Source organism: Ochotona princeps, chromosome 11, assembly GCF_030435755.1.
Source record: "Ochotona princeps isolate mOchPri1 chromosome 11, mOchPri1.hap1, whole genome shotgun sequence".
Taxonomy (NCBI): Eukaryota; Metazoa; Chordata; class Mammalia; order Lagomorpha; family Ochotonidae; genus Ochotona; species Ochotona princeps.
The window spans coordinates 48,406,783-48,432,138 of NC_080842.1; the positions used below are offsets into that span (position 1 = coordinate 48,406,783).

Consider the following 25,356-nt stretch of genomic DNA (forward strand, 5'->3'; position numbering starts at 1 on the left):
ATATATATATATATATATATATCCTTCCTTCACTTTTGGAGTTTCTAGAAGATTTTGTGGAAGTCACCTGCCATTCTTTCATACTGTTCTATTTTTGTTTTTTTCCAATGATTTAAGTACATTTCAAAGTCTTTTTAAAGTTATTCTGCTTCTGCCTCTTGGGCACAGATTTTCCCATTTACATTGGCTCTCTTTTATGCTGCACTGTTTTCTTGTTTGGGTTGTGCGAGTCTCTTAGTGAGAATTTGACCAGAAGGTTCTGGGTGGTGGTAGTTTCTCATTTGCTTCAGTTCGTGGCCCTTGGGCGTCACTGCTTCTGGCCCTGGGCCTGATGATGCAGGGTGGTGTATCAGTGCATTCCACCCCTCCACGTGGGGGCAGTCCTGAGATCCTGATTTCTTATTGGTGAGACATGACCCTTTCTCCTCTGTGAACCTGCAAAAGCTTGACTTCTCGACACACGGGTCATGTCATGTTCTAATGGCCTTTCAGGACTCAGAGCATCAGCTTCTTCTTGCTGACTTTAACCTCCATGTTCACTTCTAAACCTGGGATTTATTTCTGATGACTTTGATTTTCCCTTTGTGTTTAGAAAGTGGCTAGTTATTCCTTACTTAACATTTTTGCCAGCAGAGCCTTTCCCTGTCATCTCAGCTCTTGTATCGATGGAAGCCTTTATCAACACAGGCTGGTGGAAGAATCTCAAGGCCTTTGAGCCACTAGATCGCAATTCCTACTTTCTGTAGAATTGTCTTATTTTTCCAGATTTCTCGGATACTTGCTCATGGATGCAAACCTGCACCTGTTCCCACAAGCACTGAACTCTGATGACCTGAATGAAGGGTGCAAAGCCTTTAAAAATGAAACTGACAGTGTCTGGAAGGGAGCGAGTTGATGGGTTGCAGAGTCATGAAGGAAGTCCATGGGTTATTAACCTCCAATCTGTCTATACTTCCTAGACCTGTTTACGAATCTGTACTAAGAAATGGGCAAGAGCAGGGATGCAGTACTGAATATTCTATAGAAAGTGTGGCGTTAAGGTGATACCTCGACTCGTTCATCAGTTTCTGTCCTTTGATTTTATGGAAGGTCCTTAGATGTATGGGATTCTTTTTGTTTTCTCCTCCCCAAGTCTTTCTTAGAAATGTCTAAATCTGGGCCCGGCGGCGTGGTCTAGCGGCTAAAGTCCTCGCCTTGAAAGCCCCGGGATCCCATATGGGCGCCGGTTCTGATCCCGGCAGCTCCACTTCCCATCCAGCTCCCTGCTTGTGGCCTGGGAAAGCAGTTGAGGACGGCCCAATGCTTTGGGACACTGCACCCGCGTGGGAGACCCGGAAGAGGTTCCAGGTTCCCGGCATCGGATCGGCGCGCATCGGCCCGTTGCGGCTCACTTGGGGAGTGAATCATCGGACAGAAGATCTTCCTCTCTGTCTCTCCTCCTCTGTGTATATCTGGCTGTAATAAAATGAATAAATCTTTAAAAAAAAAAAAAAAAAGAAATGTCTAAATCTGGGAAAAGTTGAGCTCAGTCTTAGCTGCATCCTAACAATTCTGTGGCAAAGATTTCTGCTATCGTCACTCAGTTACTGACAAGGAGATGCATGGCCTGGCGATGGCTTCACAGGAAGTGCTGGAGTTGACATTGGAACCCAGGTCATCTGACTCCAGGGTCTGTGTTCTTAATCCCTGTGTGGCTACTTGAGTATGGGTGAAAGGAGTGAAAGAGGGTGATAAGAATGAGAAGTTGAAGGACAGGGAGGACGTTCCAAGGTCACAATTGGCAGTGGAGAGGGTCTTAGGTGACTACAAATTGCTGGAGGTGAACAGTATCCAGAAAGTCATGAAACCAGAATGACAAGGTTGCTGAGTCCTTTCCTGCATGCTGGGTGCAGAGGCCTGAGCAGGGACAAGATGACATGAGGTTTCCACTGCCATGGCACCTCGGTGTATTCTAGGAATGGCAACCAGCCTGTAAAAATCCTTCCCGGAATAGAAGTCATTGTGGGTTGTGCTGCCTGTCATGGAGGACTGAACAATGTGATGTGGGATTCTGGGTATGATCCACATGACATGAAGTTACGGAAGACCACCTCCCTGAGGAAGTTGATGTTTGAGCTGCCATCTGGAGCATGGGGGCATGCCCCGCCTGTGAAGAACCATGGGTGATCATGCCAGGCCGTGGGAACAGGGAGTGACAGCCTAAGTGAGTATGAAGTTGGGGAAAGTGTGCCAGGCCCGAGGGTCTTGGGGATCACATTGTGTGCCTGGAGCGCTAAGGCAAGCCATGAAGGACTGAATGGGTGGGTGGCATGATGCAATGGGAGATCCAGGATGCTAAGTGAGTGCACCTGTTCGATAAAGGAACAGGGCAGGGAACGAGAGCGGAGGGAAAGCAGTGTGAGGCAGTATGCTTATTAAACCCAGTGCTTGAGAAGTGAGAATCACAATTCCAGGGGCCTTTGGGCACAGGAAACAGGGGCCCTGTCCCCGGGGCTAACTTAGGAGGGTTCAAGCTGCAATGATGGTTTAAGGCAACCAGGCCTGTAGATGTTGGATTGCTCTGAAATTACCCACCCTTGGGAAGCAGGCAAGGTTAGCTTGTCTCTCCTCATCTCCTGCCCCAGTTTTACTGGCAGAACCTCGATGTGCTTCAGGGTGGCATAAGAATTCCACAGTAATCAGTCATGGATTGTGGTGGTCTTCAAGTCCCCATACCATTCTGAGCCTCGATTTCCCAGCATTCCTTGTAGTGAATGTGCCCCCTATGACCTTGTTTTGGCTGTTGCGACCCAAGAATGAAACCTACCCTCCTTAGGGGGTGGATGTCTGGGAAAAAAATATAAGCCTGTCAGTGCCATTCTTTGCTTTTCTGTTTCTTTCTGTCTTACAAGCTGATGAGATGGCTGGATATACAGCAGCGGTCATGTCGCTGTGAGGTAGCAAGCATGACCTACTAGGGATGGCCACCTTGTCTTTGTTGTTCCTGAGCCAACACCAGCATCTCTGAGCCTTCTGGCACCTTCCTGCCATAGCCATTCTCTGCTGGGATCACCTTGGGATGGAGCACGGTGTTACATGAAGCCCATATGAAGGAAGAGAGGTTGCGAGTCTTTCCCCAGAGGCTGTGATAGCCTCATAAATGCCCTTGATATTGAGTATGACCTTTTGTCCATGCAAAAACAGGCTCTGAAAAACAAGTTCTGACTTGTATTAGAAGCTGTTTACCATCAAAAGGGATGGTTCGTGCACTTAAATATTTTCCAAATAAGTAAACGTGTCTCTGTGAGCTTGCAGTGGCAAGTGCCAGCATTATTCTCTTCCTCATAGCCTTTTTTATGATCCTCGTAGTCGATTGTCAGTACACTGCATTGTGTTATTTATGGCTTCGTGGGAAACCACCAGGACTGGGGTCATAGTGTAAATAGGCTGATTTCTTGAAAATGCAAAGCTCCAGGAGACTTTATAAGATCTCAGGGTAATGGTATTATTACATTTTCTGCCTCTTTTTGAATTCCTCATGGCTAAGTTGCAAGCTGGTGATTTTAAGACATGCAAGGACTGATGCTATATATACATTTATGGCAGAGGATAGGAGACCACATATCCTGGAATTCCAGTCGCTGAGCTGAGGGAAGAAGGGAGAGGGCAGAACAATGTGGATTTTCTTTTTTCTGTCTTGAGCTTTGGGATCATATTTTTATGGAGATTGTTTTGCAGGTGGAGGGTAGGAAAGAATCTATGATATGTACCATGGGGATAATAGAAGATGTGAAATAAAAGCTGTAACCTGGTAGGAAAAAGGACTGTACCAGATCAGGTCATCAACTCGTAAAGGGTTTTGGGACATCATCTGGTAAACATCCCCATTTTTCTTGATAGCCTCAGAACCTGAGGGCTCCAACAATTACAGGGATGTAAAGAACAAAATGACCCTCTGCTGTTTTAGTAGATGATTTGTTCCAAAGCTCCCTAAAACATTGTAACCTCCAAGAACTTCCCCAGAAGGTTTCTTCACAAGTCGTCTGGGCTGACTGCCAGACTTTCCACCCAGAAAGTAGTCGTTGGTCAGGAAAGAGAAAGGAGCCAGGTCTGTTGCTGTCCCTGTGGAGTCAGGTGGCAGAGGAATGAATGGTTATGTCCAGTTAGACCGCAAGCCAGTCGGGCCAAATCCAACTGAGATGTAGAGGATCTTGGGAGCCTATTGGTGGGACAATGTCTTTGGTTTGTTGTTGTTGTCATTGTTTTTTGGTGCTCTTAATGTTGATGGTCTTGGTGACAAAATTAGTTAACACTGGTGTGCACTCACTGTGTAGTTCTATCTACTCACCTGTGGCATGGAAGGTCTCAACTCCATCTTATAGATGAACAAACTGAGGTCAAGTGACTTACTCAAAGAGGCACTCACGGTGAGTGGTAGGCATGGGATTCAAACCCAAGTGGTCTTAACAGAAGCCCCAGCTTGCAGTGGTGTGAAGCGTACATGCATTTGCTGGTGGTGATCAAGGGTTTTGGGTTTCTTAGGATGATGAATCTGCACCAGTGACATGGCCCAGAGCCGTGGAGAAATGGTGTACACATCTCCATGAGAGGTCATAAAGGCCTGGCCTGGGTGGCAACACTGGAAATGAAGGAAGAATTCCCAGTTAGTGGCTTTGGAGGACTGACTGGCAGTGCCCATGGCCGATTGGTCATGGAGGTGGCTAGAGAGGGATGGGGTCGAGGTACCTGGGATGCTGCTTGGGTGTCCCCTTAACTGTGCAGGGGGAGCTAAGGGCTCTATCCTGGTTCCTCACTAGGTGTCCTCCAGTACGGGGGCTTTCACCTGGGAATCGGGAAATATCTGGAAAAGAGATGCATGGACAAGCGTCCTAAAACACTCTGTGAGTTGTTGGACCTTCCCATGCAATCTGTGTTAGGTGGCATCAGGGGACTTGTGATGGAGGTCTTGGGGTTCGCTGTGATTCCTCCCCTATCCATTGTGAGTGACCTGGAGGGAGAGCAGGAGGAGTGCTGAGTGTGCCCCCTTTTCTAGCTTCCATGGCTGTGGCTGTGGCTGTGGTGCTTGACTTTCTGCTAAAGAGGAAGGCTCGATCGTGGCTGGAGACACAGTACATTGCTGTATCTCTGGGAGCCTGCATCTTATGCAGAGAGCAATACTCTGTTCCCCCAGCTGGTGTGGCTGGTGCAGTTGGTAAGTCACAGCCAGTGGCTCTGGCAGCCCAGGCCAGTCAGGTGTGTCTTCTGTGCTGGATGCAGACCCAGGCTAAAGGGCTGAGAAGGTGTGGCAGCAGGTGACTCCAGGATGCACAGCTGTTACCTTTGTTGGAAAAAAACCATGAACTAGACAGGACAATGGATTTTGCAGCTGAGCCCATGTTTTGTTAGTGTCTGTAGTCTGGGGCATTTGCCTCTCTCTCTTGCTATTCCCTTCTCCCTCCCTTGACTTTTTACATTTTATTGCCTTTGCTGATTGTGCCAAGTTAGTATATGTGACAGTCCCTATTTTAACTTTAATGACTTTCAAACTTCATTTCCCAGGGTGTGGTAGCACCAGCCAGTCATGGAAGCCTGGACTGTGTGTAGAGTTTGCACGGCTGTGCACGTGCTAAGCATGGGGAAGAAGAGGGGACCTGGAATCTTTCTCTCCAGGCCCTTCACTGAGGCTGGGAAACTGCTGCTGTTGGGTTTGCCTCCCGCCTCTGTCGGCAGCAGAGTGTCCCTGCTTGCATTCCTCTGTGCTCGCTTGTGGGGTCAGCACTACTGGCTTCAAAGGGCCATTTTCCTACTTAGGTGAGCCATAGCTGAAAGATGACTCTGTGCTTCTTGGATCTCCCTCTTCTCATCTAACGGAAGCCTTCTGGGTTGTACCTAGAATGGTGCTATCAGTGCTAGGAGGGAGAGACTAGGGGCTAAGCTCTGGGCTGACCTGCTTCATGTGGGTATCTTCCGTCTCCACACAGTAGCCCTGTGACAGACCTAGACTTTTGCTTTTTTCAGATCTATTTTCACATACTTGGAAGGCATCATTACACACACAGAGAGAAAGTGCTATTTATCTTCCATCAGTTTTCTCAGATACATTAGCAGAGAGCTGAATGGGAATCAGAGCAGCCAGAACTTGAACTGGCACTGAGAAGGGATTGCCAATGTCACAGGCAGCAGCTTAACGTACAATACCACAGTGCTGGCTCCAGCGTTTTTATTTTGAAATGAGAGATCTGAAGTTCAGAGAAGGTAGAATAGCTTCCCCTCCTACTAGAGTACGTGGCCTTGAGCAAGCAATTTAGTATCTTGCGGCCTGTTAGCTCACCCATAAAGTGGGAATGATGATGGGTCCCTCTCCCTAGCATGGTTGTGAACAGGAAATGGTTAGTAGGGTTTTCATCAGGTGCTGCGAAAGAGTGAGTGTGAGATGTGCATTTGAGAGGATCAATATTAAGGAAACAGGCAAGTGTCTTTTAAGCTACTGGTGGTGGGGAGATCATGGTTGATTTTGTATATACCTTATGTGGAGATTGGATTTCACTTTTTTCCCCCCAAGATTTACTTAAAAAGCAGAGTTACAGAGAGGAGAAACACATGCAAGCACATGCATGGTGGGGGCAAGGGGAGGTGATAAAGACGTTGTCCATTCAGTGGTTCACTTTCCAAATGGCTGCAGTGGCCAGTACTGGGCCGAGCCAGACAGGAGCCAGGGACTTCATGTGAGTCTCCTACATAGGTGCAGGAGCCCAAGCATTTGGGCCATCTTTGACTGCTTTTTCACATGCATTGGAAGTAGGCAATAGGGACTCGAACCTGAGCCCTTATGGGCTGCTGGCACTGCAGGTGGCTGCTTAACACACTACATAACAGCCCCAGCCCCCATTCACTGCCTTTTTCAAACTTAGGATGAATTTTATTTTCATAAGCAGGACCTGGGACAGTGAGGCTGCTTTGTGTCAGAAACAGTCCCCAGGCTTTCAAGAATGTGAGGAGAGAAGGGGGGAGATCCAGAGATGGTTAGAAGGCAGATCAGCAGAAAGGCTGTGCACTGCTGCTACCATATAGCCCAAGGCAGGCTGAGCAGCTGGGCTCCTTGAGGCCCTTGGGGGGGCCCAGATGGAGCTTGGCCGCCAGGCTTGACTTAGCCACAGTTCTTTCAGCCTTTTGGAGAGTGAGCCTGGAGTTGTTGATCTCTTCTTGTTGTTGTTCTGCTTTTCAAATAAATAAATCATGAAATCTTTTTCCAGCAACAACAAAAGGTACCTTCTTCTGGAACCGCTGGTGAGAGAGAGAGGTTGATGAACACTGTAAGGGATCGTTGGGGTCTGCGCCTCACCTCTGATCTGGCTTTGTACCTGCTGGGTTGAAGCCTCCATCCCTACACCATGCCCAGAGGCTGGGCTCTGCTGCCTTTTAGTGGCCAGGTGGTAGGCCAGGTCCTCCACCAGGCTGCGACTCAGAGTCCTGTGTGACACAGAGACAGCGTGGCGCCTGCCTGCTAGGACTGGTGAAGAACTGAGAGAGGTCACGTGCACTGCTGGAGAAAGCCCTCAACTAAAGTCACTCAGTGGTGCTTTAGGACTGCTGTCTCCCAGGCTTGGGTTGGAAATCCTGGTGGGCCCACTAAAAAGCGGTGATGCCTGGAGCAGTGCCCTTTCTGGATGGATCCTGCCCAAGACCATCCTATCGCCCTTGCTCCTGCCTCTGTCCGTCTCAGTCGGGGGCCTCGCATGGAATCTTCTAGTTGTTTTAGTGATGTGGATACTCTGAGCTACCTCTTCCTTCCTGCTTGGACGCGAACAGGAATAGACTTCGTTTTGTTTATTTTGTTGGCTTCAGAGCCACCTGGATGGCTGGTCCCCCGCCCTCAGTGTTTAATTCCCAGCAGTACTGCATTAGCAGCACTTGTATATTTGGCAGTGGAACTGTTGAAATAAAATCACACGCAAATGCAACCGCAGCCGTCTCGTACTTCTGTTTTTTGTTAGGTAGAGCTTTTTCTCCTCATCCCCATGCATTCTCGCCACCTAGACAGGATGGAGGAGCAGACAAAGGGGTTCTCTTAGAAAAGCTAACAAGCAGGTGACAGAGGTAAAGTAGGTTCTGCAGAGTCATGGGGCAGCAGCACAGGTGTGTTGCCTCCCCACCTGTCCGCTTTTGGCAAGGCTGTGCTCCAGATTCTTCCTCCCCAGCCCTGGTCCAAGAGCCAGCCTCATGTTCTCTGCTGTCTGGGAGAGAGCCACCCTGGATGTGGTGTTCTGCCCTGGTATAGACCTTACTACCTGACCTGCTGCCTTATAGGGGCACTCGATATCCTTCCTTTTGAAAACTCATTCACTCTGGAGTGGGTATTGTGGCCCACCCCGGGGAGCCTCCCTTTGGGAAGCCGCCATCCCATATCAGAGTGCCTCGGATTGAATTCCACCTCCACTTCCAGTGGCATTTCCTACCAGCTTGCCTGGGAGGCAACAGATGATGATGACCCATGTGCTTGCATTCCTGACACTCACTCACTCTCTCTCTCTCTTTTTTTCTCTCTCTTCCTCCCTCCCCTTCCCTCCCTGCCTCTCCTCTTTCAGCTCCTGGCCCACCCCTGGCCATTGCAGGCATTTGGGGGAATGAACCAATGGGTGAAAATCCCTCTACCTCTGTCAATCATTGCTCAAATAAATAAATAAATAAAAATGGGGTGGGGGGGCGAACAAAAGAACGCATGCATTCTACTTCAGAGGACATCATCTTCCTTGGCCAATTTAACAAGATCATTCCTTGTTCTTTAGTTTCCTTTAATTATCTTGTTTAAAGAAAAAGACTGAACCGACCATCTGCTCTCTGAGGCCACTTGCCTATTATTTGTTTTCTCTGATAGAAGGAAGGCCCAGTGAAGCACATCAAGGCCTCATCTCATTCTGCTTTGGGAACGTTCTGTTTGGTGTTTTTGAGTTGCTGCCATCCGCATTTCTCGGTTGTGTGTTTGGGATGCTGGAGAGTGTAGATTTTATGAAAAGATACTCTCTTTGTTCCGTGAATTGCAGCTCTGTGAGCCACGTGCCACGTAGTGCCAAGCTGTCACGGCAGGGCTTTTTGCTTTTTTAATCCCTTCCTCGTACCACAAGAAGTCCCATTAAAACATTTTCTGGGCTGTGGAGTAAAACTGTGAAATATAGCCTACAAAGCAAACGGGGGCTACCGTCTTCCTCTCCACCAACTCTAGACCTGGGCTCGCTCACTGAAACTCAGTGCTCTCACCTACCCGAGAGCCCAGAGCTTGGGTTTATGCAGAGAAGATGCATGCGGGGAGTGGCCGATAAGCTTTCCTTTCCATTCTTTCAGCAACGGCTTACTGAATATCTTCCACATTCTAGGGACAGGGACTTGAACATCAGATGACACAAATCCAGTCGCTATTCTCATGTGGAGGGATGGGGAGACCTTAAATAATTTTACAAATGATACATGTGAAGTTTTATACCAGTGCAGAGCACTAACAATATCATATCCCATACAAACTGCATTAAAAAAAAAAGAATAAAAAGCAGAGTAATGCCCCTACAGACACTGAAAACATGCCTCAAACACATGCTTTTTAAAAAGAAATGAAAAGATTTTTTAAAGATTTATTTATTTTTATGGAAAGGCAGATTTACAGAGAGAAGGAGAGACAGAGAGAAACAGCTTTCATCCGCTGGTGTCCACTCTCCTTATGGCCACAACACCCAGAGCTGAGCTGATCTGAAGCCAGGAGCCCGGAGTTTCTTCCAGGTCTCCCACGCGGATGCTGGTCCTAAGGCCTTGAGCTATCCTCCACTGCTTTCCCAGGCCACAATCAGGGAGCTGGATGGGAAGTGGAATAGCCGGGACACAAATTAGCACCCATGTGGGATGCTGACACCTGCAGGCTGAGGTTAGCCAATTGAGCTATTGTGCCATCCCCAAGAAAATAAAAATATCTAAACATAATGCTATTGCAGAACATATGCATGAGGTTGTTATAAAATTATATAAGATGTGCAAGAAAAATAGAAATCTGAGTTAGAAAAACTCAAGAATTGGTTATAGAGCTTGAGGAGAATTGGAAAATTTTTAAAAAATAGATTTTCAAAAGAAATGTAATAGCACATATATTCCTCTAACAGAAATAGATGGTGAAAAGGAAGGAAGGAAACAGTAGTTGAGAGGAAAATTGGCAAATGATGAAGAAACACAAAGCAGAGCTTACACGCAGATAACTGGGGCAGAAAACAGCGTGAAGGAAGTGGTACGAGAACTGGAGTTCAAGAAACTTCCTTGAAAAAAAGATTTGCGATTATATTTTGAAAGAAAATCATATAACTTAAAATATTGACTTAGAATAATCCATGCCAAGATACTCTATTAAAACTGTTAGATTGAGAAAAAAAGAAAAAAAAATCCTTTGGACATCTACCCAAAAAAAAAAAAGGAAAGCAGCAATAAATAATTTGATTACTATATACTTCTCACAAAAAATTCTAATGCAAAAAGAAAATGGAATGCGTCTGTCAGGTATTCAAAGAAAAGAAAATGTGAGCCAAGATTCTTTATATCCAGTGTAGTTGACCTTCAGACGTAAAGAACACAAACTTACAATATGAAGGAAGTTAGTAAAGATGGTTCTTAATAATTTTTCCTAAGAAATGTCCCAGAAGATGAGCATCAACACAGAACCAAAATAAATGGGGAAATGTAAGCTGAACCTGCGACACTGAAAGTTAATAGAGAGCAAGGAAACCATCAAAGATTACTAGGGCACAACAAAAGGACCCAGGAGTCAGCTTGAAGAGGCTCTCACTGGCCAGCAAATGGGAACAGCAAAAATACTTAAATCTGTGAGTATTTGTCAGAGCAAAGTGTTTTGTTACCCTCTGAGGTAACCAGAACACCAGTTTGTTATCTTAGATTTAGAATGAAACCCAAGTACTTTTCCTGCTTGTCTTACATGAACTGTACCACAAAGTGGCCAAGCAGTAAAACCAGGGAAGCATCTCCTAGCATTCGTCCACAGATGGATGAGTGCAAGGGAAATTGGAACCTGTAGAATATCAGCATTGTTCTGCCACTGTGGGCTGCTGTTAGATTAAAAACAAGTGCATACTAGACAGCGTACACCTCTTGATGCAGCATCCTACATCAAGCCGACTGGATCTTAATCAGTGTAGCTCTCTGAATCCAGCTGTCTCGTGTGGGAAATTCAGAGGCTTCAAGAAGTGTTAAACACAGCCCAGCAAAACCCATCCAGTGCAAGAGCATTCACTCTGAAGACACGGCCACTTTCATGAATAAATTGTTGGGAAAAAGAAAGCATGAGGGAACGCTTAGAGTGATTTCAAAAACCTATCAAAGGCTGAGAAGTAGAGAACTGAATGCTAATGGGAAATACAATCATAAGGAAATACGAAGAAGTGATTACTGGCAATTGCATAGTTTGTTTACTTTTGGAGGAAGGTAAGAAGTACATCAGAGTGCTTTCCGGGGTAGCTCGGACAGTGTCATGTTTGATTGGGTAGTGAGTGTTTTCTTTTGTGTGGGTTTTCTTAATCTGCGGATAGTTCTTAACCTTAAAAGGCTCTTAAACCATTTTTTAAACTCACACTGTATGTGCTGCTTGTCTCTCATCTTCTTGATTCCATTTTCAGTCCGAAAAATGTCAGCCATTGTATAAGGAATGCCTGTGTGTGCATGTCCTCAGCATGCAGTCTCTGTGAAGAGCTGGCTTTTCAATTGAGGAATAGTTTGTTGAGATCTTCATGTAAGTCAATAGAAAGCACCCTCACTTGGAAGGGATGTACCACTGGGTGGATGTGGTTGTTGAACCAGTTTCCTGTTGATGGGCATTTAACTCATTTCTGATATTTTTTTTCTTTGCTGGTAGAAATACCACTGCTTATGTCCTTAAATTTGCTCTGCCACAGCCCATTTGGATGTGCGAAGTTCCAGGGCTGATGTACTGGGATGAGCCTTTAGCAAAGGAGGCTGAAAGTGCAGTATATATTGATCAAGGCAGGCTGTGTTAACGTAAGGAGGGCATCAGTCTCTCAGGCCGGTCTAGAGATGTCCTCCCCGTAGAAGCCCCAGTCTTGTCCTTTGCAGAGGGCTGGAAACAGGCCCAAAATTTCTGAGCTGCTGAGTTCCATATTTGCTAGCATCCTGTTGACCAAACCAGGCCACCTAGCTGATCCCAGAGCAAGTGGGAATAGCCTGCCAAGTTCCAGAGCAGAGGGGAGGATACACAGAGGACCTTGGGAGTTGTTAACACACTTAGTCCTTCACTGCTGTCCAGCAGCAGGCTTTATTACTGTTTTCAGCTTACTATTTGAGGTCAAGATGGAGTGTGTGTGTGTGTGTGTGTGTGTGTGTGTGTTAGAGAGAGAGAGAGAGAGACAAAGAGAGAGAGAGAGAACACGACTGTCATCTGCTAGTTCAATACAGAGTGCCCACAACGGCCAGGACTAGGCCAACGCCACAGCCAGGAGCCAAGAACTCCCTGCAGGTCTGCCCACACAGAATGCAGGAAGCTCACTGCTGGAGCATCACCAGTGCCTCTCAGGGTCTGCATAGCAGGAGGTGAAGTTAGGCTCCAGGGCTGGCTGTAAGACCAAATACTCGCATACAGAACTAGGAAGTCTTCCCTGCTAAGTAGCTTCCCCATAGCTTCATACTTAAAAGCCTTCAACATTGCTGTTATCTCCAAATTGCAAATAATCTGGCCCTTGAAATATTTAAAGTGAGATTCAAGTGTATTTGTGGAGGAGGACAAAACTTTAACTTCATTTAAAAAAATACTCTAAAGTTATAAAGGTAACTTTTAAATGGAAAGCTCTGCATTTAATGTTCTGTTGAAACATTTCTTTTCTGTATCATTCCAATTTTAGTATATGTGCTGCCAAAGCAAGCACCGAAATATTTTTTTCCATTGTAGATGTTCTGGGAAATATTTCCAAAACTAGGCTCTTCCTAGTCTGTATATATTTTTCTAAGTGAGAAGTTTGAGATGAGAAAGATGGACAAGTCAAGAGAGTTCCCATCCTAGTAGTCAATAGTAGTTGCTTCTCAAATGTCCCCCACCCCCAACAGCCAGTATGGCACCAGACTGAAGCCAGGAGCCAGGAACTCAGTCTGGGTCTCCCATGCCATTCCAGCCACTTATCTGTCTTGTGTAACCACTCAACATGCGTGATAGCAGGAAGCTGGAATTGGAAGTGGAGCTGGAATTCAAACCCAGGGACTCTGACACACAGCGTAGACATGCCAAGCAGCCACACATCTGCCCCCATAATTTGTTATTGGAGCGTTGAGTAGAGTAAGAAAAAGAGCAAGAATCATAAAGCCATGCCCTTATGTGTATTTTTTTCTCAAGATGCAAAGATTAGAGATAAGATTGGTTCCTGAGCCTTTATTGCCACAAGTGTTTGTGTCTAATGTAAACTATATAAGTGGTGAATTTAGGATCTCCCAAAACATTGATTGTTAACAGCAAGTATACAGTGTCCAGGTGCACAGATAACAAGATATTTATGTTACCAAAACTTTTTAAAAAATAGTCAAATTTCTTCCCATAGAATATAATATAGGTCTCTCAGCATTGATTAACTGAGGCCAATTGGGTCAATTTCAAGAGTAGGAGTTTCAGTAAACCCGGTGTACTGGCCTCCAGTGTGATCTTGAACAGGACACTTGACCCTTTGTACCTCAGTTTTTCCACCTGTGTATTAACACAGTAACAATAAACTCTGACGGGACTGTTAGGCGTGACAGGGGAGGTATCCTTATATTCCCAGCACAGTGCCTGGCACAGAATATGCCCAGTGAATATTACATAGTGTTGGTTCTGGAAGGAATGCTCTGTGTCACAGATCTCAAAATAGAGGTCACATTCTTCAGGGAGAATCTTTACAATCTTACTGTAAGATTGTTTGTAGCTAGGTCTAATGTGGGAACGTCGCGTCTATTTTAACATTAGCCATCCGCTAAAGTGACCTAAATTTTCGAGAACGAGTGCACGCTGTTTTTCTTGATGACCTCTCCTGTGCTTGGCAGGGTCATTTCAGTCATGGTAGAAGAAAGTTTCCATTAGAATCGCAGTTCTTGAGATTGGCATGATGGTATGGCAGGCCCATCCTCCACCTGCAACACCAGCATCCCATACAGGTGCCGTTTTGATAACCTGGATGCTTTGTTTCCAATTCAGCTCCTTGCTTTTGGTTCACAGCTTCAGATTGGCCCAGTCTTGGCCTTTTTGAGTATTTGGGGTGTCAGCCAGCAGATGAAAAACCTCTCTGTGTCTTTCCATCTCTCTGTAATTTTTTCAAGTAAAATAAATCTTGAAGAAGAAGAATTACAGTTTTAGGCTGCATCCTTGGACTAGACCTATTAATTATCAACATTTGCAAAAGTTGTCAGGGTGGGCCAGAGAAAGAAGACAGGAGATGTGGGACCACCAAATTTTATTGGGCACTCATGTTGACCATTTGAAGATCTCCAAGATGCTATGCTTCTCTTAAGATTGCAGCCTGACAGAACAAGTCACCTGTGTAAGAAAAAAAAACCAAGAGCAAGAATAATAGCAATAATCATGATGTGGATATTTAACATGTGCTAGTCACTAAACAGAGCAGAAGTCAACTTGGGATGGCTCATTTGCTCCTCATGGCAGGTGTCACGTTGATGGCAACCTCTGCTTGCAGGGGAAGCAGAGAGGCAGCGGTAATGTGGGAATTCTGGGCTGCAGTTGAGGTTGGAACTTCCAAAGCTGATGGTTCGACTTTGGGGTACCATTCAGGGAGTTGGGAGGGTGTAAGAGGTCCCCCATGTGTGTGTTTTTAGGTGGTGAGCAGGACTGATGAATGTCTTGTAATACCGAGGACTACCTTGAATGAAGAGAATATCTTTACTAAGCAAAACTTTCAAATACCTCACCAGTTGGAGGCATAAAATGTTTGTGGTTGCAATGAATGCTGTATATTCCAGAAGTGAATGTTCTTTCTGATTCAAAAATGATTATATTTTATGTGCTTGAGGATTTTCTATGAGCTATTCAGCAGTTTGAAACTGGTCTCATGGCAGTGGGATATATCATGGAGTGGTCAGAATAGCATGTGTGCTTCGGTCTGCATTGGCAGCTGTTGGATTAAAAGTGATTCTGCACACGGACCGGCATCTGATGCCCATTCACTGTGACACTGTGTTCTCATGCCCAAGAATTTAAATATATTTCTTGTTTTATTTCTCTCCTGCTGGAAATTGTGTGTGTAGATAAGTTATGTCACTGTGAATTTCACTTCAAGGTAGTGGGGCTGTTTTCAGCCATTAGCTGTAGAAAGATGGTGCTGGCTATGGTAGACTTGGACTAGATGTGACTTTCCAGAGAAGCAGCTATGTGGAAGGAGTAGAGGGTAAAGAAATGAGGGACCCCGAGTCCCATGGATCTTAGATTAGTAGTGATAGAAAAGACTAAATTCCAGAGGTTTCAGGACAAGAATGTGATTGTAATCTCTCTCTTTGATCCTACTGGGCATGTGTTGATCCCTAATGGGCTTGTCACAAGGCATACCAGCCTGTGGACTTTGATCAGAGGAACACTTGAACACACTACTGGAAGGGAAGCTGTAGTTGCTAGACCATGTCACTTGAGTAGTTTTATGCTTTGTTTTCAAATCACAGCTGGATTCTTAATGCTGAACTTGCAGTGGCCTCCTGGTATCTTTTAACTTAGAGCAAGGACAACATGTTCTGAATGCTGGCAGAATTTCTACCATTATAGCCAAGGTAGCATTTCCCCAGTCTTGGCTTTCATAGGAAAGTGGGGCAATCTTTTTAAAGTTTTGGAATCTCTATATGTGTTCCCAGTAGAAATGTATGCTTCTTCAGAAATGGAAGCCACTTGTGTAATGTAAGGTTTTCAAGTACCAAGTTAAAGAATAAATGAAAAAAACAAGATGAGGGAGGGTAGATGTTTTGGTGCAGTGGGTAAAGCCATCAGCTGCCCACATCCCAAACCAGAGAGGCAGCAGTGATGGCTTGAGTGCGGCAGCCCCTGCCAACCTTGAACAAGTTTCCTCCTCCTACCATTTACGTGGTCCAAATATTTGAGTAGTGAACTAGTGGGTGGAAGATATCATTCTCTTTCTCTTCTCTCTTCCTCTCCTATTCCCTCTGGAATTCCATTTCCTGTATATTTCAAATAAATAAATTACACTCAGAGCACTGAACCTGGATTTAAATGTTCATCTGTATGTAGATTTCATAAAATTTAGAGTTGAAAAAATGGATGTGCCTACTTCCATGAAGTCTTACGCTTTCTTGAAGGTTTTCTAATATGAGCCGAATATCTTTATAAATTTCTTTTGAAATTAGTTGTAGTTAAGTAGAATGAAAAATTAAGTTCCTTAGATTCTGTAGACACCTCTTACATGTTCCATGGCTCCATGTTGCTACTAATGGCCGCAGCACCGTATATGGTTATTTTCTGAGGTTTATTTATCCATCTGAAAAAGTTACAGAGAGAGAGACTGAGATTTGATTGCTTTTCTAGCTGCTGGTTCACTTCCCAGTGGCTGCCAAGGCTGGGTCAGGAGCCTCTTCCTGGTCTGGCAAAGGCGTAGCTAAGGCCCACACACTTGGGCTGTTCTCTGCTGCTCTTCTCAGGCCATTAGGAGGACGCTGGATCAGAAATGGAGAGCTGGAACTTAAACCAGTGCCCATATGAGATGCTGGCATTGCAGGTGGCAGTTTTGCCCAGTTTAACAAAATGTCAGCTGTAGGTTAGTCTTAAAATCATATCTTTATATGATGTGATCTCATTTCCTAAGTGCTACTTTTACATGTTCTCAGGTTATTGTTTTTGTAGAACTGGTCTGGGCCACCATGTCCATTTGAGACATGGTTTTGCAAGGTTAGACTCATTTATCAAGAAATAGGTCTGCATTTTTTGTGTATCTGCCCCAGAGCCAGGAAATGACTTACACGTGGGAGATGTCTAATGAATGTTTATCTACCTAAGTCCCATTTAGTCCTCAGCTGATAACTTGGAGTTCCTTTTCTTAGGGAAGCATTTCCTGACTCTTTGGCCTGACCCCCGCGCCTTTTCCTAGGGCAGTTGAGATTTTGTGCCCTAGATCATGTAAATGGATACCCTGATTTGAGTCATTTTATGATTTAAATCCCCCTCCTAAGTAGCAAGTTCCGTGAAAGGAAGCGGTGGGTTTGGCTCACTCAGATCTCTGCTAGCATAATGCAAGGCCTATGGTAGGACTGCAGGTAAGTATCGTTCAGAGAATAGCAAAGGACAATATAATATGGAGGGATTAGCAAAATGCCTGGTTCTTAAGTCTGTAAAAGTTGCAGTTGGGTCCTGGTCAGGAAAGCAGGGATGTTTCATCTTAAGGATTTGATATATGCTAAAATATATGCAGATTCTTATTCAAGCCTTTTCAAAATACTCATGTAAATATGCCTCTTCTTGGCTTTCTTGGTATTCATTTTCTTGAAATGTCTATCACCTCATGTCTGGCTCTGCATATAATTTAAGGTGCACTGAGGACAATAAAATCAGAAAAACGGAATCAGGAAAGACCTTGCAGGAACTAAGCATCAGCCGGGTTTAGCACACAGAGAGGTGCTTAGAGGCAACTGGCTGGGCTGCTTCTGGGCAGTTTAAAATGAGTCCACCCCCTTTAATTATACCAGAGTAATGAGCCTTGCCCACAAATGTAAAAATATAATTAGAAATGTATGGTGGGCCAGCAGATCTGGTTGTCCAGTCATTATCTGAATCATAAAGTCAAAGGTGATGTCTGTTACAGGTAACTAGTTTGGAAGAGTTAAATCAGAATTTAGGCCTTTCAAATACAGCTTGTCATTGTGAGTGATGCTTTGGAGAACCTCCAGCTGTTAGCTTTCTCTTTGAGCCTTTTGTGGGAGCATCACATCACTACACAAGGACATAGCTCATGGTACAGCCTGGTGAACTCCCACATCAGATCAAGCAACAATACGTTGCACTTGCCACAACCCAGAACTTGACTCTCTTGCTGCTCCTCCCTCCACCTCCTGCCCCTGAAACCACCCTTCTGAAATGGGTAGTTCTTCCTGTTTTGATGCTTTATAGAAATGGAATCGTGCAGTATCTGCATTTCACCTCATATAATAGATCATCATTCTAAATGACATTCCTGATAGAAACAAAGTCTGTTTTCATTTTCCTTTATGTTTCCAAGTTGGTAAGCTGGCAGTTTGCCACTAATTCTAGGGCTTTATTAATCCTTTAAGAAATGTGCTCTGGGGGTGAGAGTGTGTGTGGGTGTGCCTGTATGTGTGCCCCGTGGATATATATGCATATGCTTTCAAAATGCTTCCTCAAATTAGATCAGGCTGTGCTCTGCGCATCACTCACCTCTCGATGATGTGCCGGAAAGACCTTTTCCTTGTCTTCCTCATGCAAATGAGCTTTGTATCCTAACGTGGCCCCCCATGCACCATTGTGCAGCTGCACTTGGGGCCTTTTGGTCTTAGCACCCGAGTCCATGTGAGTTTCTCTGTTAATTCTTAGAAGCACAAGTACTGAGCAGGCACCAAGCATTTTTAATTTGCCCAGTTTATGAGTGGCCCTCCATGGAGTCTTGCCTCAATTTTACTTCTGCTAATAAGATTTGAGAAGTATCCTTATCCAATATCCTCACCTTCACTGAGGAGTTATGCAGGTTGGTAGTCTTTGGAATGTGATGGAGTCAGCCAGTTAGTTTTTGTAATTTAATTTGCATTTTCCTTGGTTTGGGGTAGTTTTTTTTTTTTTTTTTTTAAATCTTCAGTGGACTTTGTGTTTCCTTTGGGATTTGTTCCTATCCTTTGCTTTTCCAACATTCTGATTCATATTTTTCTGCATGATTCCAAGGAACTCTTTGTATAAATGAAAATAGCCCTTTTCTGTCATTTGGGATATAATTTTTTTTCTATTTTTTGGCTTTTTTTTCTTCCTGCCTTTTCCATGTTTATATCTCCTCTTCCCTTCAAACCAACACTTATAAATCTCACCTGGCAAAATGTATCAGTTTTGTTTTTGTTTTTCATTTGTGGCAACTGAATTATCTCTGTACTTACTGAGGAAAAAGCACTGGAAAGCTAAGAAAAGCTAACTTGGGCCTGGCATGGAAAACTACCCCATGTAAGTGTTTGGGAGAAATGTGGCTAAGGAGAGATTTACATTTTACTCAAATGTTACAACCAACTATAAATAAACAAAGATTTGGAAATACTCTGCCATAATTTATGTAACTGTTTTAGCAGCTCTTGGAAGAATTGCCAGTGCTCTGCGTTTTGCCTTTTATGCTTTGCTGTTTGGGGTTTTAATTTCTGAAATGATCCCTTTCTTTTAGATTTCACATTATAATCCATTTCCTGCACCACTGCTGACGGCCGGCGATCCGTGTCAGAAGCCCTTCCAGGTTAGACACATTTCCCCATATTTCAATGCAGCCAAGCAGTTGAATGTTAAAACTTTAACAAAATGTATGACAGATAACTGGTATGGTATTAAGCTTGCAACTTGCTAAATTAACATGGTTTAGATTTTCATTGTTCTTTGCTAATGTTGTAGAAAAATGAGTCTTTAAGGTAGAAGAAGCAATTGAACCAAGCTGTCTATGATATGTATAATAATTACACAACCTCTTGTATCATTGTGTTTAAAAAAAATGTCTAAGTAGACCGCTGCCGGAAATTAAAGCTGAATTTTACTGGCTCGCAGTGTGCAGTCTAGCCTGGGAACTGTAGAAGTGTGAACAAAGCACTCAGTGTAGGTGTGGAGTCTGGGTGCATGGCGCCTTGGATTGCAGGATCTGTGTGCAACAGTTCTGCTCGTTCCTGTTCCCTTTGAATCCGATGCAAATTAAGGCTAACTTAATTTTCTTGTGTGTCCTTCCTTTAGTCTCATCGTAGATGCTCATTTGCACATCACCTGGTGTGAGATTTCAGTCTAGGCCTCACAGAAAAGAAAAGGAGAAAGTGCAGCTGTGCTACCACTTCAGATGAAACGTACCACAACACATGCAGCCTCCTTGTTTTTTGTTTTGTTTCCAAAGAGGATTTATTTATTTATGAGAGAGTTCTTGCATCTGCTGGTTCACTCCCCCAAATGGCCACAACAGCTGGAGCTGGGCTGTTACATAGCCAGGAGCCAGGAGCTTTTTCTGGATCTCCCACATGGTTATAGGGACACAAGAACTTGAGCCATTTCCACTGCTTTCACAGGCACGTTAGCAGGAAACTGGATAGGAAAGGGAGCAGCTGGGACTCGAACTAGACCCCATGTGGGATGGTGGCACTGCAGGCAGTGATTTACCTGCACTACCACAGCAACAGCCCCTGATTCCTTGCTTCTTAAATAACTTACCACTCTGCGGGTGCTTTGTTTTTAAAGTAATATATTTAAATTATATGTAAATATATACTAATGTCCTTAACTTCTAAAGCTGACTTCATTATTATCAAATATATTCAAACCATTCTCTGTGCATGTTACAACAAAGTAAAAACACCAAAACAAAGCAACACTGAGTTCAGTAGAGGTATGTGATTGACAGTAAATAACCTTTATGTGTGTGTGTGAGTATCTATATAGATATATTTGTTAAACTCAGTGAAACAGAACCTACTTCTCACTGGGAAACCAGGGACTTCAAGTAGGTCCTTAGAGGCTCTCTAATCCTATTGTAATGAACTGGAGTAAATAGATGCTCTTGGTAAATTCCTTCATTGTAGAAAATCACAACAAATATATACATCTTTTAAGTATTTCGCATGTTGAAAATCAGTTCTTGTAGGAATCTTTAGTTTCTTAAATATTGTCAGGTAGACTGAGTATGGAAACATTAAAGGAATGAGGCTAGCAAATACATCAAACAGTATGTGTTTCTCAAGGTGCCACCTGATCAAGTAACTTCTAGAAATTTCTCCACCGGGGCTGCATTTTGTGATGCTCATGCAGGCGCTCTTCCTGTTGATACTGGAATTGCTTTATTCCTTGGTGGCTGTAGGAGGCATTGACATAGTTACCCGGCATGACTATTAAATGGCAGCTGCTATGGTGGCATGTTGACACAGCCTGTAGAACATTGTGCAAGGGAAGCAATATTCTGATTTCAGTGGAGCATCTTATCCCAGTTACTTTTTATTCCTCCTTGAAAATCCACATGATAACTGATGAGGGAAGATCCAGACCAGTTCCATCCTGTCTTCTAGCCCTTGGGAGCTGTGACTACAGAGAGCCCTTTACAAAATAAATACACCGGAGTTTCTATTATTATCTACCTGGAAAATTCCTGTTGACAGTACCAGGCCAGCTTTGTAGTCTCTTCTGAGTAAATCTGAGCCAGATTCTGCTGTTTCAATGATTTCTCAAGTTTTCCCCTTTTGGAATTGATTTTGACCCAGTTTTTAGTTTATTGAAGAAAACAGGTAACATTATAGCTCACCCACTGTTTTCCACCCAAACCAAATTTCCCAATCTTGATTACGGACCCTGCTCCTCAGACGTGGCCCTTTGTAAAAGTACATTCATCTTCAGAAGACACTGAGGCTTTTCTGAAGCATGAAAGCATTTCACAAACTGAGCAGAGAAGTTATCCTTGGAATAAGCCCAGCATTTACCAAAGTATCTACTTTGAAGGTCTTAGTTCGTATTTGAGTTTGCAAACTTTGCATTGTGTTTCCCATACAACCAATCATTGTATCTGCCAGGTATGATGTTGGGATGCCACATGTTCCCCTATCAGGAGTAGCTTTCTCTTGCTTGTCCACTGGTGTTCACAACCCAGCTCAGGTGTCCCCCTTGGGGGAGGCCTTCTCCACCCGTCTCCTCATTCCTCACCCTGGGTTCCCCTGAGATCTTTTGGTTACTTCAGCCATTATGAATATGTATAGTAATTTATCCTTTCTGTCTACCCTAATTGACATTCATTTGAAAGTAGCACTCATGCCTTACTGTTTACAGTTGACAAGTAAAAAAATGCATTCATTTATTGTATGCAACATGTTTTGGAACAACCTCGAGGAATGACTAAATTGAGCTAAGGAGCATCTGGTTGAGATTCTTAGAGAAAAGTGCTTGGTGCACCTGGCTTGATTCTGTGCTCCACCTGCAGCGTGGTACAGACTGAGCCTTCGTGCAGTCACGGTGACTGAGGACCTGAGCAGCCTATAGCGGCAGAACACCTAGGTTGTAGGACTCACACTGTGTGTGACCTACTCTGTGCAGCTGCTCCCTCCACATTACAAAGTTCTGAGGTTCTGATCCTACAACGTGCCCAGAAAGTGACCCAAACTGCTTTCTCACAACCTTAACCTCTATGTCCACAGAGAACTTCTTATCATTTCTGTCACATTGAAGCTTTGCCCGTTGTGAGTAATTTCAGGAAACCAGCTTTATTTTGCCTCTGCTTCCTTAAAGGAAGAGAAAAACAAAATCTCGAGTTTGCTTAATTTCCTCAATACTTGAAGGTCTGTTTCAAAAGATGGCATGCTTCAAACCACACATTACATTGTTAACTCCTCCATGGGAACCAAACTGTGCAGCAGAAAAAGAAAAATCCAGAAATGCAGAGTTTGGTTCAGGAGTGGAGCAAACGTGGAGCTTTCTTGGGTCCACTTGACAGTTGTATAACCATGTTGCAGAGCAGGCGGGGAGGTTGGGGATGACAGGAAGTAGCCGGGAACATGGGGTGCCATGGAGGGAGGTTTCCTGGTTGTTAATGAGCAGCCTTTTGTTGGTTGGAAGGCCGAGGGTGTTAGGAAAGGAAGGGAGCAACTGAAAGCTCAGTTGAGCTACAGGCCCAGCACAGGTGAGTACAGGAACATGACTTCAGGGTTAGTTTGGCCAGTTGGCTGTGTGCCAGGGCCTCTGTGGGTGAGCGTGAGAAAAGCTGCCTTCCCCATGCAACTAAGAGAGGTCTTGGCTTATCTCATTTTGTTTAGGATTCACAAATACACTCCATGTATTAACAAGGGCTCCTGGAATGACCAGAATGAGAAAAGCTGGCTTGAAGTGGCCTACGCAAAATGAGTAAATAGAGAACTCCCTGGACCCCGGAAGTCTAAGGGGGTTGTGTCTCAGGCACAGTTGGCACTTGCTCCCTTGTCCTTTGCTCCCTGTCCGTTGGCTTTGCTATCTTGTTTGTGAGTTCCTGCTTAGGTGGACTGTCTCTTTGGATTCTGCTCCGTGACCCCCTAAAGTTCTAAACTCCAATCATCTAGTTCAAGACAAAGTGCAAGGAGAACATTTTTCACATCCTTGTAGCCTAAGGCTCATGATTGACCCTGTGAGCCTTCTCCTGAGCCAGATTCTTGGGCTATGCCCTTTGACATCCTGACTGGCTGAGCCTGTGCCATGTGCTGCTTTAATGAGGGCTGAGCCCCTAGAATATAAACTTCATGCTGCTGGCTTCCTCATTGAGTTCTGTTCACTATGTCCTCAACTCTTAGAATATAGCTGACATGAGTAATGGGCAAAAATTAGCTATATTGAATGAATGAATGGCTATGCAGCAAGACTGATTCTCCAAGTAAAACTGTGGGGCTGGAAGCAGACCAAGAAGAAACACAGGCTATCGCAGATGTGTCTCCGTTGGAAACACGGAGTGCACTGAGAAAATTAATAGTCACCCTTGCAATATGCTGAATCTGAATTGGTACCTGCCTCTAGCATTGATGTTGGGTCTCTGCCTGGAAGAGCAGTGCTAAGAAGTTGATGTGGCAGTGATGGTACAATGACCTGGGGTCCCATCCACCTGCCAAACATCCAGGAGGAGGACCACATCTGTGCCAAATCCCTCATGGTTATTGGCTGGTGGCTTAGTTATTCCTATTAACCTCACTTATTTTGCACACTGTCGAGTTCCTGGCCTTTGGGAGACTGCCTGACACATAGTAGGTGCTTCATAAATAAGAGACAAAAGAAAAAGTGAATGAATTAATGAATACAAAAGTCCTGGTGGTGTATTTCAATGCCAGACTTTGTGAAAGAAACCATAATTTCTGGGAATATAAAAATGAAAGAGAAATGCAAGTAAATTACCCTGAGATACCATTTCCTACCAACTAGAGTGACTGTAATAAAAAGGGGGAAAAAAAGAGGGTGGATGAAATTGTGGCACGATGGTTAAGTTTCTGACATCAGCATCCCATATTGGAGCAGCAGTTTGAGTCCCTTCTGCTCCCCTTCTTATCCAGCTCCCTGCTGATGTGCCTGAAAAAGCAGTGGACAAATGGCCACCGACATGAGAGACCAGATGAAATTTCTGGCTCCTGGCTTTGGCCTGACCCAGCCCTGGCTGTCGTGGCCTCTAGGAGTAAAGCTGTAAATGGAAAAACATTTTCAGCCTCTCCCTTCCTCTCTTCTGTCATGCTGCTTATCAAACAAACAACACTCTTTTAAAAGGAGAGACAATAATAAATGTTGGCAATGATATGAGCAAATTGAAACTCTCACACGTTGCTGGTGCACGTGTAATATGGTATAAGCAATTTATAAGGAGCTCACAGTACAGAGGAAGTCACAGACTTCTGCATTCGTGTTTGCAGTACAGTGTCACACACCCAGCTTGGAGAGGGACAACTCTCCGTACAGCAGCCAGATGATGCCTACAGGACTTGCTGTTGGAGCTGACCTTGAACGACTTTTAAGATTTTTCAGGTGTAGGGCCCGGCAGCGTGGCCTAGCGGCTAGAGTCCTTGCCTTGAAAGCCCCAGGATCCCATATGGGCGCCGGTTCTAATCCCGGCAGCTCCACTTCCCATCCAGCTCCCTGCTTGTGGCCTGGGAAAGCAGTCGAGGACGGCCCAATGCATTGGGACCCTGCACCCGCGTGGGAGACCCGGAAGAGGTTCCTGGTTCCCGGCTTTGGATCGGCGCGCACTGGCTGTTGCGGCTCACTTGAGGAGTGAATCATCGGATGGAAGATCTTCCTCTCTGTCTCTCCTCCTCTGTGTATATCTGGCTGTAATAAAATGAATAAATCTTTTAAAAAAAAGATTTTTCAGGTGTAATACAGAAAAAAAGGATATTCTGGGCAAAAGAAAACAAGATGTGTGTCAGAGGTAGAATTGGATGGGGCTTGGCCAAGTGTGTCAGAGGTGCTCTGGTGACAGTAGGGGAACATGCAGGGACCTTGCCGCCGTAGGAGGCATGCCTGGATAGACTGGGGACAGCCAACAGCGGAGCATGTGAAATGCCTCTGTCCCGAGCTGTGTTTGGACAACATGGAGCCAGCAGGAGAGTTCCATGGTTGGTTGGTTTGTAGAAGGATATGCCTACAAGCCGAGCATGCTTTATCTGAAGTGCTTGGGATGACAAGCAGTTCGAATT

At 44.6% G+C, this 25,356-nt stretch overlaps 1 protein-coding gene across 4 annotated transcripts in view; it reads left to right on the plus strand.

Moving 5' to 3' along the window:
- APBB2 (amyloid beta precursor protein binding family B member 2) overlaps positions 1–25,356 on the plus strand; it is a 272,222-nt gene that overhangs the window by 124,806 nt on the left and 122,060 nt on the right. For 3 of the 4 annotated variants that reach the window (XM_058670169.1, XM_058670172.1, XM_058670171.1), the window contains exon 4: positions 19,374–19,442. The exons of the other annotated variant lie outside the window; for it this stretch is intronic. The gene's annotated coding sequence lies outside the window, so the exon portion shown is untranslated. The remainder of the gene's footprint in view (positions 1–19,373; positions 19,443–25,356) is intronic. 4 annotated transcript variants of the gene reach the window in all.